The following is a 13,501-nucleotide window of genomic DNA, read 5'->3' as shown; positions in this document are numbered from 1 at the left end:
AAGCCAGAAATATCATGGCTGGTGAAACTATGCTGGCCTAAATGTAAGATGCAACAATGCTGGGTTATGTCAGTTTTCTATAGTGGCATCTGGGTGCCCAGATGACATTATAGAATAGGCATTCATTATGTGAACTAACAGCATTTTAAAGGAGGTGCCATTTATAGAATTGTTCCCTATGTGCCTATACATACTTCTCCCTTAGATACCTATATAATACCTATATAACCCCCCCTGATATTCCACTGGCTGGGACTGGCTGCTGGCCAGCTAAGTCCTGTTTGGATGGCTATCTCCTAATATTCAGCGAGAGATAGCTGAATATCTCCCTCTGAATATCTGGCTTGCCAGCTAGCCTGGTGACCAGATATATTGACAAATCTGATCACCACCAATTTCATTGGCTGGCTGGCTCAGGCACGTGGCCAGATAGATTCACCTAAAAATCAGGTCTATATTTGGCCAATAGCCTTAGCCAGCCAGCTGATGAAATTTGGCTTGACCAGCTAAGTCTACGTCAGCAAACTTTTCCCTAGATATCCAATGCCAGTGGCCAAATATGGCCAGGCATTGAATATCTTGGATTGCCGCTGACTGCAGGGGATGGCTGGGCTGCCTCCAACAATCTCAATATTGGCCCCATTGTATTTATATTTACTGTCCAATATTCAGAAGGGTTTAACCAAGCAAGAGAGGTTCCTGCCCAGTTACACTCCTTTGAAAGACCAAGCACATAATATTCAGAGACACTTTACCAATATCACTGCTAACTTGCTATCTCCTAACCAGTTAGGTTAGGGGCAGGGTGGAGCATGGGCCAAGCACCTACTTTGCTGGTTAGTACAGATTTTCAATCCGCTATCTGGCTAACTTCAGAAAGTTAGGCAAGTAAAAAAGACTATTCTAACTTTATGTTCTAAAGTTCACCAGGCACCAGTCTAAATATTGCCCTGTGTCCGGCTAATTTCTAGGTGTCCACTGATACCCAGATATTCAGTGCTGGGAGATATGAGCAGCTCTGATACCGAATATCACCATAGGCTAAATATCAAGCCGTTAGACTGTAAGATCTTTGAAGCAGCGATCCACTGAATATTAACTTCAACAATGCTGCCTTCAGCATTATTTTTTTTAACTGAACAAAAAATGCAAATTAATTAAATTAAACTGGATGACTAAGGAGCTCTTCTACTAAGGTGCACTAAACACTTACTGGCAAATTCTATACAGTTCAACTAAAATTAGCACCTACATTTTATCATATGCAAACAACATATTCTTGTTATGCTCCACATTGGACTAAATCAACAATACACTGGATATGCTGTCAAAAAACATCACTACCATAGACAATTGGACCAAAGATAATTTCCAGAAACTGAACAAGCAAAAAAACATGATTGTATGGTTCATTAATAATGAAAGTATATCAGTCTAAACCTTGCCCTAAATACATAGAAAATAGAAACATAGAAATAGACGGCAGATAAGGGCCACAGCCCATCTAGTCTGCCCACTCCAATGATCCTCTCCTACCTTTCTCTGTGAATAGATCCTACGTGTCTATCCCATTTGGCCTTAAAATCAGGCACGCTGCTGGCCTCAATAACCTGAAGTGGAAGACTATTCCAGCGATCAACCACCCTTTCAATGAAAAAGAATTTCCTGATGTCCCCGTGCAGTTTCCCGCCCCTGATTTTCCACGGATGCCCCCTTGTTGCCGCGGGACCCTTGAAAAAGAAGATATCTTCTTCCACCTCAATGCGGCCCGTGAGATACTTGAATGTCTCGATCATGTCACCCCTCTCTCTGCGTTCCTCGAGTGAGTACAGCTGCAACTTATCTAGCCGTTCCTCGTACGGGAATCCTTGAGTCCCAAGACCATCCGGGTGGCCATTCTCTGGACTGACTCCAGTCTCAGCACATCCTTACGGTAATGCGGCCTCCAGAATTGCACACAGTATTCCAGGTGGGGCCTCACCATGGATCTATACAATGGCATAATGACTTCAGGCCTACGGCTGACGAAACTCCTGCGTATGCAACCTATGATTTGCCTTGCCTTGGATGAAGCTTGCTTCACTTGATTGGCAGTCTTCATGTTCTCACTGACGATCACCCCTAAGTCTCGTTGTGCTTCAGTTCTTGTTAGGATCTCGCCATTAAGAATCTAATGGGTTACAGGATCCGAGGCAACATAGCTTTACAAAAGGTAAATCGTGCCAAACGAACCTGATTGAATTTTTTGATTGAGTGACCAGAGAGCTGGATCGAGGACATATGCTAGATGTAATTTACTTGGATTTCAGCAAAGCCTTTGATACAGTTCCTCATAGGAGGCTGTTGAACAAACTTGAAGGGCTGAAGTTAGGACCCAAAGTGGTGAACTGGGTCAGAAACTGGCTGTCGGACAGACGCCAGAGGGTGGTGGTTAATGGAAGTCGCTCGAAGGAAGGAAAGGTGACTAGTGGAGTCCCTCAGGGTTCGGTGCTGGGGCCAATCCTGTTCAATATGTTTGTGAATGACATTGCTGAAGGGTTAGAAGGAAAAGTGTGCCTTTTTGCAGATGATACCAAGATTTGTAACAGAGTAGACACCGAAGAGGGAGTGGAAAATATGAAAAAGGATCTGCAAAAGTTAGAGGAATGGTCTAATGCCTGACAACTAAAATTCAATGCAAAGAAATACAGAGTAATGCATTTTGGGATTAATAATATGAAGGAACCGTATATGCTGGGAGGAGAGAAGCTGATATGCACGGACGGGGAGAGGGACCTTGGGGTTATAGTGTCCGAAGATCTAAAGGCGAAAAAACAGTATGACAAGGCAGTGGTTGCTGCCAGAAGGATTCTGGGCTGTATAAAGAGAGGCGTAGTCAGTAGAAGGAAGAAGGTGTTGATGCCCCTGTACAGGTCATTGCTGAGGCTCCACTTGGAGTATTGTGTTCAGTTTTGGAGATCGTATCTGGTGAAAGACGTAAGAAGACTTGAGGCGGTCCAGAGGAGGGCGACGAAAATGATAGGAGGCTTGCGCCAGAAGACGTATGAGGAGAGACTGGAAGCCCTGAATATGTATACCCTAGAGGAAAGGAGAGACAGGGGAGATATGATTCAGACGTTCAAATACTTGAAGGGTATTAACGTAGAACAAAATCTTTTCCAGAGAAAGGAAAATGGTAAAACCAGAGGACATAATTTAAGGTTGAGGGGTGGTAGATTCAGGGGCAATGTTAGGAAATTCTACTTTACGGAGAGGGTAGTGGATGCCTGGAATTCGCTCCCGAGAGAGGTGGTAGAGAGTAAAACTGTGACTGAGTTCAAAGAAGCGTGGGATGAACACAGAAGATTTAGAATCAGAAAATAATATTAAATATTGAACTAGGCCAGTACTGGGCAGACTTGCACGGTCTGTGACTGTGTATGGCCATTTGGTGGAAGATGGGCTGGGGAGGGCTTCAATGGCTGGGAGGTTATAGATGGGCTGGAGTAAGTCTTAACAGAGATTTCGGCAGTTGGAACCCAAGCACAGTACCGGGTAAAGCTTTGGATTCTTGCCCAGAAATAGCTAAGAAGAAAAAAATTTTTAAAAAAATTTAAATTGAATCAGGTTGGGCAGACTGGATGGACCATTCGGGTCTTTATCTGCCATCATCTACTATGTTACTATGTGATTAGATATTCCATGCTAGGTGAAGGTGTTTTCTTTGTGTTCGAAAAACATGGTTTTCTGTTAGGATTGATCTGTACTAGTCTGGCTTGTTTAGTTTTACAATGGGTGTATTGATGTACTGCTCACTGCAGTATGTAAGATGCTGCCTTTTCCTAGGTACTCTTGTGTGACATGTGGATTGTTACTAAAAATCATATTTTTCAAACAGATGAGGAGGGGGGTCAAGAAAAGATGGGCCCTGGGTGTCACATATGTGTGAAGAAGTCATTTAAAATTGTTTTATACTTATATGATAATAATGGTGGGTATGGAAATTCCTGCCCCCTCCCTTCATTCCTGCTTTTGTCCCAAATTCCTACCCCCTCCCAAGGGCATATACCAGTATTCTGGCCAGCTCTAAGACATCCAAGTGCACCTCTTCCTGCTCTTTCTTTACAGCCATACTTCTTTCTTCACAAAGTCACAGGCAACAGCAGCGGAGAATGGCCAGAGGTACTGGTGTCTGTGCAGCCTGCTACCAAAAGGTGCATGGTCACACAACTTAGAGGGAACATCGCTTTATTCCTTTTCACTTTTTATCTAATCAGCTTTCTATCTCCTTCTCTCATCCCCTAGTTTTCACAATTCTCATCCTTCTATTCCCTTTTATCTGCTTCCCATTACCACATTTCTACCATCATATACTCATTATTCTGCTAACTTATCTCCTTTACAACTTTCCCACATGAATCCACCATTTCTATCATCTCCCCTCCTTGTCACTTACTCTACCGTTGTAACCCAGAATTTATTTCCTCTCTTTCTCCCACAAGTTCAACATCTTTATGCTCTTCTACTCCCTCCTCCCAAGTCTGACATCTCTCCTCCCTCCCACCTTCTGGTCCCAAGTCCATATCCTCTCTGCCTTTCCCTGTCCATCTCTCCTCTCCCTCCTCTGCTCTCCTTGAGTCATCCATCTCTCCCTCCCCCTTCTGCCCCTCTCCTAAATCTCTTTCCCCATTTTGCCCTCTCCACTAAATCCATCTCTCCCTCTCCCCATTTTGCCCCTCCACAAAATCCACATCTCCCTCTCCCCATTTTGCCCCCTCCACAACTATCTCTCCCTTTCTCCCCCCCCATTGCAATATCTCCCTTTCACCTCCTTGTACCATCCCTCCCTGATCTCCTCTGCCTACCTCCATGTCCATCTCTCCCTCTTGCTCCCTCTGGCCTCCTCCAAATCCATCCTTCACTGCCCTCTTATACCCCCAAGTCCATCTCTCCCTGGCCCTCACAAATTTGATATCTTACCCTCCATCCCTTATGCCATTGCTCTCCCTCCTTCACTCATTTAGTCTAACATCTCTCCTTTCCCCCACTCCTTCCCCCATGTCCTGTACCGCACCCTCTATGCCTTCTACCCCTCTGACAAATCTGAAATGTTTCAGGAGGGGGTCTTATTTCTAGGAGGCATTCCAGTGTAAGCAGCAACTTGCTACTGGCCAGCGTACCTTTTGGTCGGATCTCTTTGCCACATCCCTTCCCTAACATCTGCTCCTTCCCCCAGCCACTGCTTCAAGATGCACCGTGGAGGAGAAGGCTGCCATTTTGAACAGGCAGGCCTGCTGGTCAAAGGGAGTAGGCACCCCTTTGGCCAGCTATCATAAAAAAGGTAAGGGGTAGGGGCGGGGGGGGGGGGATCATCGGAGGAATGAGGGGTGGTGGAAGGGAGTGAGCATCTCTCCCGCTGCCGGGGGAGGTATCGGGGGTGGGTGTGGGGGTGGCATTGCTTGGTGGCAGGAGGATGTGGGCATCCTTCCTGCCAAGATTCAATTTGTGTTTTTTATTTTTTTGTGCATTTATTCTGCGCACGTGCTGATCACTATCACCAGTGATGGGTACATGTAAATTTGGTGAACCTTCGCTACTCTCTGTCAACCTCATTTGTATGTGCATTTTTTAGAGAATAGATTCACCTTTTTGAAATCACTACAATAACAGCTGCGACAGTGGCCCATCGTTTTTTACCGCAAAGTTTGAGAATCTAACCCTGAGTGATTAAAAATAAAGATGTACACAATATCTACTATAATAAAACACTAAGCATGCATGCGCACTCTTACTTGCATGATCCATGATCCCTGATCTGTAGGTTCCTGGCCGGCATGAATGCGCATACGATCATACAACGGTCCCTGCGGTCTTGCCGGCTCCCTTACACTTCACGCCCGGCGTGGCTCCCTTCTCACTCACAGTAAGACAGTTTGTTGTTGGCGCACCCCCCCCCCCCCCATGTATTATAATTATTATGCATTAATTAGCCATGTACTGCTGCTTCCCCCGTGACAACAAGATCCCTGAAAAGAGCCTCCTCTCCGAGCAGGCACAGGAAAGAGGGGTGGGAAGGGGGAAAGCAGGGAAAGGCTGCCCCATCTGCTTGAATAGTGCAGGCATGAAGGGGGAGGGAAGCAGGGAAGGAAGGGAAAAGTTAACTCAGCACTGCAGCAGGTCTCCCCCACTCTGTGCGGGACTAGCAGTGAAGCCAGGAGAAGGAGTGGATGAAGCACGATCACAGCACGAGGGAGACCGTGTAAAGGGAAATGTAAGGCGGTTGAAAAAGTGAAAGGTGTGATGGGAAAGGGAAAGGGGGGGGAGTAAGCCTACAATGAGAAAAAAACCTTTATACAGAGGCGAGCGAAGGCTCTTCTGTAGCTTTAACGGTGATCCCGGCAACGGCTCCTGGTACAATCTTCCATCTTGAATTCAAATTTAGTGGAAAAAAAAAAATCACCGCCTAACAGAGGGAAGTGGAGTCTCTAGCACCCGTTAATGTAACGGGCTACAACACTAGTACTGAACATAAAGGAAGAACCATTCTATAAAAGTGAACTATTTTCTTCCTTATGTAAAGAGCAACTACACAATGTGTTTTGGAACTAATTCATTCCTACAAATGACTTACTTATATATTTTCTTCTTTCCTACAGGTGATTTGCTTATTTTCTTTTCAAGCCCTCATGCATGTATGATTCTTATTTGAAGAATATGGAGGAAAGACAAACAAAAGAATCAAGGACAGGACGTAGATGCATCTTAGCCATCTCACGAACCAGAGAAAATTCACAGATTCTTCAAGGACACTTAAAAAATGAAAATACAAACATATTTATATTTATTATTCTCATTAAATATGTTGTTTTATCAAAATTGTATATGTTTTGAATGATATATCTAGTGGTTTGAATATGTTTGATGTGTAGGTGCAGAATTCTGGCTGCATGTGTAATGTCTGTGTTTGGGAGAGATGATAAAGATGAGCAGCATGTGTGGTTAATTAATTGGAAGGCATATTTCAAAGGAAGGATCTAGCAAGTCTCTTTTAAAAAAGCAAATACTGTGCCATATTCTAGAAAAAGCTATGGTATTTTTCTAAAACCAGTGAGGAACAGCTTCAAACTGGGACATTTAAAAATCTCATTCCTGATGTTTTTCATATTCTGTTCTATAGAATACAAGGGAGCATGACTCAGCACTTATGATTTCCCACAGACGAAAAATAAACTATTGAATGATGTAGGCGCCTAAATGCTGCATGCTGAACACTCATTCTATAATGGAATCTAAGCACCAACGTTCCATTATAGAATACTAGTGTAAATCAGGATTAACATGACTATGTTTTGGCATGCCTACTTATGCCATGACAATAGCAGGCAATTTAGTGTGTACTGTATAAGATACACATGGTAAAATATCTAGATGCCCCATCTCCTTCTGCACCCCTACATTGTTCATCAACCCAATGGGTCATCAACCCACCACTCTACTTCTCTCAGTTAAGTGACAATTCAGTCTCTTCTTCCCAAATGTAAAACAAATTGTAAGCCTGGATCTGTAGATGGCTCCATGTGTTGGGCAACAGAATTTGTGTGCAGATCTCAGATCTGCACACAATTTATTGAGCTAATAGGCACCAATTGACCACTTAATTGGTTCCAATTGGTGCCTAATTGAGGTTGGGTACAAATCTCTCCTACATGCCATTTTATAATGGAGCTTAACTTTACTCATGCACAATCAAAAAGTCATGGGCATTAATTATGTCTGATTTGCACTATGCAAGTATTCTATAAAGGTCATGTGCCCTGTATAGAATGATCTAAGTATGATCTAAGTATGCTTTTTTCAGCACCTAGATATTTGAACTAGTTATAGAATTTTCCCCTAACTGCGCAAGTGCAAGTTAGTACACATAAATATGTGCATTAATTGCTGTGCCTAGTCCATGTCCATTCTCTACCAATAACATACCATTTCCTGCTTCACAGCATTCTATGCAGTTAACGTGTGAATTAGTCTCCGCTGTCAAGTATAATGGCAATGGTTATCTTGCTAGTGTACAAAAAATTCAGAGTAATCCATGCACTAGGGGACTGATTCTACAAACGGGCATCTTGACTGTAGGCAGCGGTAGGCATCCTACCACCATCTGGCACTGTAAGTGTTTGCTACGGGTCTAGGGAGATGAATAGGGCACCTAAGCTCGTCCAAGCCTGGCATGGACATGGTTTTGCCCAGAAGTGGCCTTGGGTGGGTTTAAGTGGCCCTAGGTGACTCCCTAAAGCCATGAGATACCTGAAATGATAGCCTACATTTCAAATGTTAAAAATAGACAGCTGGCTGAGCTGATCGCAGCAAGGGAATACCCGATCAGGTGAGCTGGCAGGACTCCTCAAAACTGTGGCATTGAGTGTCCTGTTGGCTCAGCTGATCAGGGACAAAATACCTCTGCCGCTATCAACTGAGCTGACTGCAGCAGAGGACCCCCTGATACACACCCCTGAAATTGGCAGGAGGGTTGGCCATTCCTTCCTGCTGGAGGTCCCCCCAAACCACTGGCAAAACGCATCTGAAATTGGAAGGAGGAATGCCCACTCCTACCTGCTGCCAGCCCCTCAAATCCCCCACCTCAATATCCTAAACTGTAACACCCCACCCCGATATCCCTCCAAACCTCAAAATCCTATCCTGACACCCCTAAGCCCACCCCAAACCCCTTCCACCCCATACCTTTCTGAAGTAAGGATGGCCGGAGGAATATCTACTCACTCTGGTCAGCAGGCCTGCCTCTTCAGAATAGCGGGCCTTTCCATTCCCAGTATGCCCTGATTGGGCCAAAAACTTAAGGCCCCTCCCTTCATAGGATGAACTGGGCATAGCCTAAGACTTTGATTGGCCTGCGGCTTCGGCAAGTCCTGCTGGTTGAGCTGATTGGAGATTCCCTTGCCACCTATCTTTGCAATCAGGCTAAGTCGCAATTCTCTAACCACGCCAATTAGAGAATCGGGAGGTTAGGCTTCTATTTGTCTAGAATTTTGTTTAAATTCTCTTGTATTTGTTATAAATCAGTTTTTGGTTTGTCACCTGGGTATCTTGTTCCTCATTTTTCTTTGAATCACTTTAACAAGAACACACATGGAGTGCACTTGTTGTACATATCCCCCTATAAAATCTTGTCATTACAAGAAGTTCTTTGAGAGAACTCTCTCATTTCAGGCTGCTACATTGAATGTATGGCTTGGAAAAATTATGTTAAAGGTTTCTTCTTATCTTAATTTCAGAAAATTGTTAAAGACACAACTATTTGATAGGTCGGTATCTTAATGCATCCTGTTTTAACTTTATCAAGTTTTTTCTTATTTTAACCTGATGTACTTTTTATCTGCTTGTATTTTTATTTGCATTGTATGTATTAGCTCTACTTTATGTGAACCGCCTTGAACTTTCACGGTATGGCGGTATACAAGAATAAATTATTATTATTATTATTTGTTAGGGCAGATGCAATTCTGCATAGAACGCTAGCACCCAATTCTCAGCCTGAATCAGGTTTTTTAACTGCTTGCTGCACTTTAAAATAGGGATCATGTTAAAACAGAGCAAATGCATGGCCTCTCATATATGTGTGCACACACACATATACACAATTTGTGTATGTATAACATCAGAGTTGCAATCACACTACTGGGTATTTGTTCTCAAACGTGAGTGTCCCAAAGGAATAAATACTAAACTAAACAAAAACAGGACACTGAAAGTGTTTGATCCCTTAAACTGACAGAGATGCTCCGAACCAACATAGGTGGTAAGAAAATTTATTTATTTATTCAATTTTCTATACCATTCTCCCAAGAGAGCTCAGAATGGTTTGCGTGAATTTATTCAGGCACTCAAGCATTTTCCTTATCTGTCCCGATGGGCTCACAATCTATCTAATGTACATGGGGCAATGGGGGGATTAAGTGACTTGCCCAGTTACTTCATTTCCAGTTTGCTGACATCACCCCCAGCAGGCTTCCTGATTTAAATGTTCACGCTGGGAGAGGAAGTGGCGTCGCCAAGAAGATGGCACCCTAAAACAGTGGCTCCATCTTGCACTACTAGCTGCCTCGATGCTCCTCATGCCAGCAGATTTATAATTGTGCGTGTTTTCTTCGTCATTTGTGAGATTGGGTGAATATGACCAGCAATTACACTCCTCTTCTGATGGAACGTGAGTTTTTTGCTCCCTATGATGTGTTTGCGTTATTACATAGTCCTCAGAGGGCACTGCCCCCTTCTATCCGATCTAGTGTGTTATTTAGCGCATTGTAAGTGGGCTGGGGTTGGCTTGTGCTTGCCTTGAGAGGGGATCCGACGGTCACTGATCTCTTGCCCTTGTGGGGTAACCCGGCCTTTCCACCGGGACGGGAATCCAGAGAGTACCTGTCCTGGGGTGCGAAAGGAGTTACAAGTTTAGAACATATTTTGGGGGATGAAGGGGAGCTGTTGACATGTGCAGATTTGCTAGATAAGGTGGGGGAGACTTGGGGAGCACAGTTCGCATGTCATCAAGTAAAACACTATGTGGGATATCTCGACAGAGCACAATTGAGCTTGCATTTGGAGGCCAGGCTGCAAGAGTTGTTTACTTGAGAGAAGGGGACGTCTCTATCAATGTCTAGCATTTATGCTAGTTTGCAAGAGTTACAACCTGCCAGAGACTACCAGAGCATCAGGGTTAAATGGGAAAGGGAATTGCAGATTAATTTGGGACATTGGGATGTAGCCCGTACCTTGAGGGCGACGCCTGGGGTGACCTTGTGTGCTTGGTTGCAGGAAACATATTAAAGGGTGACCTTACGTGCCTATTACACTCGTATACAGTTGTTTTACAGTGGAGGTCACCCTACACCACTATGTCATAAATGTGGAACCGGGGGGTCATACTTTGGGACATGCCTTTTGGTTCACTGCTTCTGGAGATGTATAATCTCTTATATGTTAGGGTTAATTGGGAGAGCCTTGCGCAGTACCCCGGACCAATTTGTCTTGGATTTGTCAGAGGCTTTTGGCCATTTGCCTAGGGGGCATCGGGCTATGTGTAGGAAGATGAGTTTACTGGCCAGGAAATGTATTCTTCAGTGTTGGACGGTTTCGGACCCTCCGACATATTGGCATTGGCGGAACCAATTGCATTAGTTGGTCATCTGGTAGGCGCGAGATGCTGGAGGGGCTAGGAAGCGATAAATGTTGTTCTTGAATATCTGGGAGCCTTATCTGCAAGTCTTGCATCCCAAAGGCCGCAGTGCAGTCTTAAGATGGGTGTCCTAAGTATTGGTGAATACTGGTGGGGCGGGGAGGAGAGTACCATTGGGGGGAGGGGGGTTTGAGGATGGGAAATGGTAGGTATTGAAAGGTTCTGGCAATTATCAAGGATAGGATAAGTGGGCTTAGGTAGGGGAGGGGGTGGTATGGCATCTTTGGGGCTCATAAGAGTCCAGGGCCTTGGAGTGTCTTTCCGCTTTCAATACTCTCGCTAGCCTTATGTAGAGTAGGAAGGGGGGAGTTTGGTTGATGTTACTCTTCTATTGTATATGCTTATTCTATTATTGTATATGATGCATCATTATTTGTACTGTGCACCTTTGGGGTGGCCTGGTTTTGTATTTGCAGTGGTTTGCATCAATAAAAATTGTTTGAACCTAAATGTTGACGCTGATATCAATTATTTGTGGAGGAACACCCACAATTCCACCTCCCAATTGAGCCCCTCTAGATCTACTATCTTCCAATGGAATATCCACGATTGTTCTTTCTTCCTTAGGAGGACTTTCATGTTTCCACCTCGTTTCAACCTTGGGGCTTCCAAAATCACAAATTTTAAGTGAGGCGGTAAGTGGGGCCAAAAGAGACTATGAGGCAAAAATAGCCAAGGAGGCAAAAAACTTCAGCTGTTCTTTCGATATATTAAGGGGAAACGACCCGCGAAAGAAGCGGTGGGGCCGTTGGATGACCATGGAATAAAGGGAGTGCTAAAGGAGGATAAAGCCATTGCTGACAAACTGAACACATATTTTGCTTCTGTATTTACCGAAGAGGATATACACAACATACCGGAAGCCGATAGGCTATACACAGGAAACAAAGATGGGAAACTGACAGGGTTGATGATCGGTCTAAAAGAGGTATGCAAGAAGATTGATAGGCTTAAAAATGATAAATCCCTGGGACCAGATGGCATATATCTGAGGGTAATCAAGGAACTGAAAGGGACTATTGCTGAACTGCTTCACCTAATAGCCAATCTGTCGATCAAATCAGGAAGGATTCCGAAAGACTGGAAAGTGGCAAATGTTACACCGATCTTCAAGAAAGGTTTGAGGAAAGATCCGGGAAACTACAGACCGGCAAGTCTGACCTCGGTACCGGGAAAGATGGTAGAGGTGCTGATAAAGGACCGCATCATTGATCACCTTGCCGGAAACAATCTGATGAAGACCAGCCAGCACGGCTTTAGCAAAGGAAGATCTTGCATAATGAACTTGCTGCACTTCTTCGAGGGAGTAAACAGACAGATAGACAAGGTTCCGCATGAACGACTACTTTGAAAAATTGTGAGCCATGGAATCGAGGGTGAAATACTCACGTGGATTAAAAACTGGCTGGCGGATAGGAAACAGAGAGTGGGGGTAAATGGACAATTCTCGGACTGGAACAGCGTCACGAGTGGAGTGCCACAGGGTTCGGTTCTTGGACCCATGCTCTTCAACATATTTATAAACAACCTGGAAATTGGTACGATGACCGAGGTGATAAAATTTGCAGACGATACAAAGTTATTCAGCGTAGTGAAGATGCAGGAGGATTGCGAAGACCTGCAACGGGACATAAACAAGTTTGAGAAATGAGTCGTGACAAATGAGGGTTAACATGGATAAGTGTAAGGTGATTCATGTTGGTAACAAAAATCTTATACACAAATACAGGATGTCTGGTGCAGTACTTGGAGAGACCCCACAGAAAAGAGACTTGGGAGTACTGGTCAACAAGTCAATGAAGCCGTCCGTGCAATGTGTGGCGGCGGTGGAAAGGGCAAACAGAATGCTAGGAATGATAAAGAAGGGGATCACAAACAGATCGAAGAAGGTTATCATGCCACTGTACCGGGCCATGGTACGCCCTCACCTGGAATAATCCATCCAGCACTGGTCGCTATACATGAAGAAGGACACAGTATTACTCAAAAGGGTCTAGAGAAGAGTGACTAAAATGGTTAAGGGGCTGGAGGAGTTGCCGTACAGTGAGTGATTAGAGAAACTGGGCCTCTTCTCCCTTGAAAAGAGGAGACTGAGAGGGGGCATGATCGAAACATTCAAGATAATGAAGGGAATAGACTTAATAGATAAAGACAGGTTGTTCACCCTCTCCAAGGTAGAGAGAACATTAAAGTTAAAAGGGGATAGATTCCGTACAAACGTAAAGAAGTTCTTCTTCACCCAGAGAGTGGTAGAAAACTGGAACGCTCTTCTGG

The 13,501-nt window shown here is 44.3% G+C and overlaps 1 protein-coding gene and 1 long non-coding RNA gene across 3 annotated transcripts in view; one reads left to right on the top strand and one right to left on the bottom strand.

Annotated features, from left to right (window-relative positions):
- LOC117358985 overlaps positions 1–6,813 on the top strand; it is a 178,224-nt gene extending 171,411 nt beyond the window's left edge. Inside the window, exon 4 of the long non-coding RNA XR_004539138.1 lies at positions 6,636–6,813. This is a non-coding gene — a long non-coding RNA (uncharacterized LOC117358985). The remainder of the gene's footprint in view (positions 1–6,635) is intronic.
- Positions 1–13,501, bottom strand: part of PCDH15 (protocadherin related 15) — a 2,123,136-nt gene that overhangs the window by 2,090,447 nt on the left and 19,188 nt on the right. The gene's annotated exons all lie outside the window — the stretch shown is intronic.

This window comes from Geotrypetes seraphini, chromosome 4 (genome assembly GCF_902459505.1).
Source record: "Geotrypetes seraphini chromosome 4, aGeoSer1.1, whole genome shotgun sequence".
NCBI classification, from domain to species: Eukaryota; Metazoa; Chordata; class Amphibia; order Gymnophiona; family Dermophiidae; genus Geotrypetes; species Geotrypetes seraphini.
This window is presented reverse-complemented; position numbering and strand designations above follow the sequence as displayed.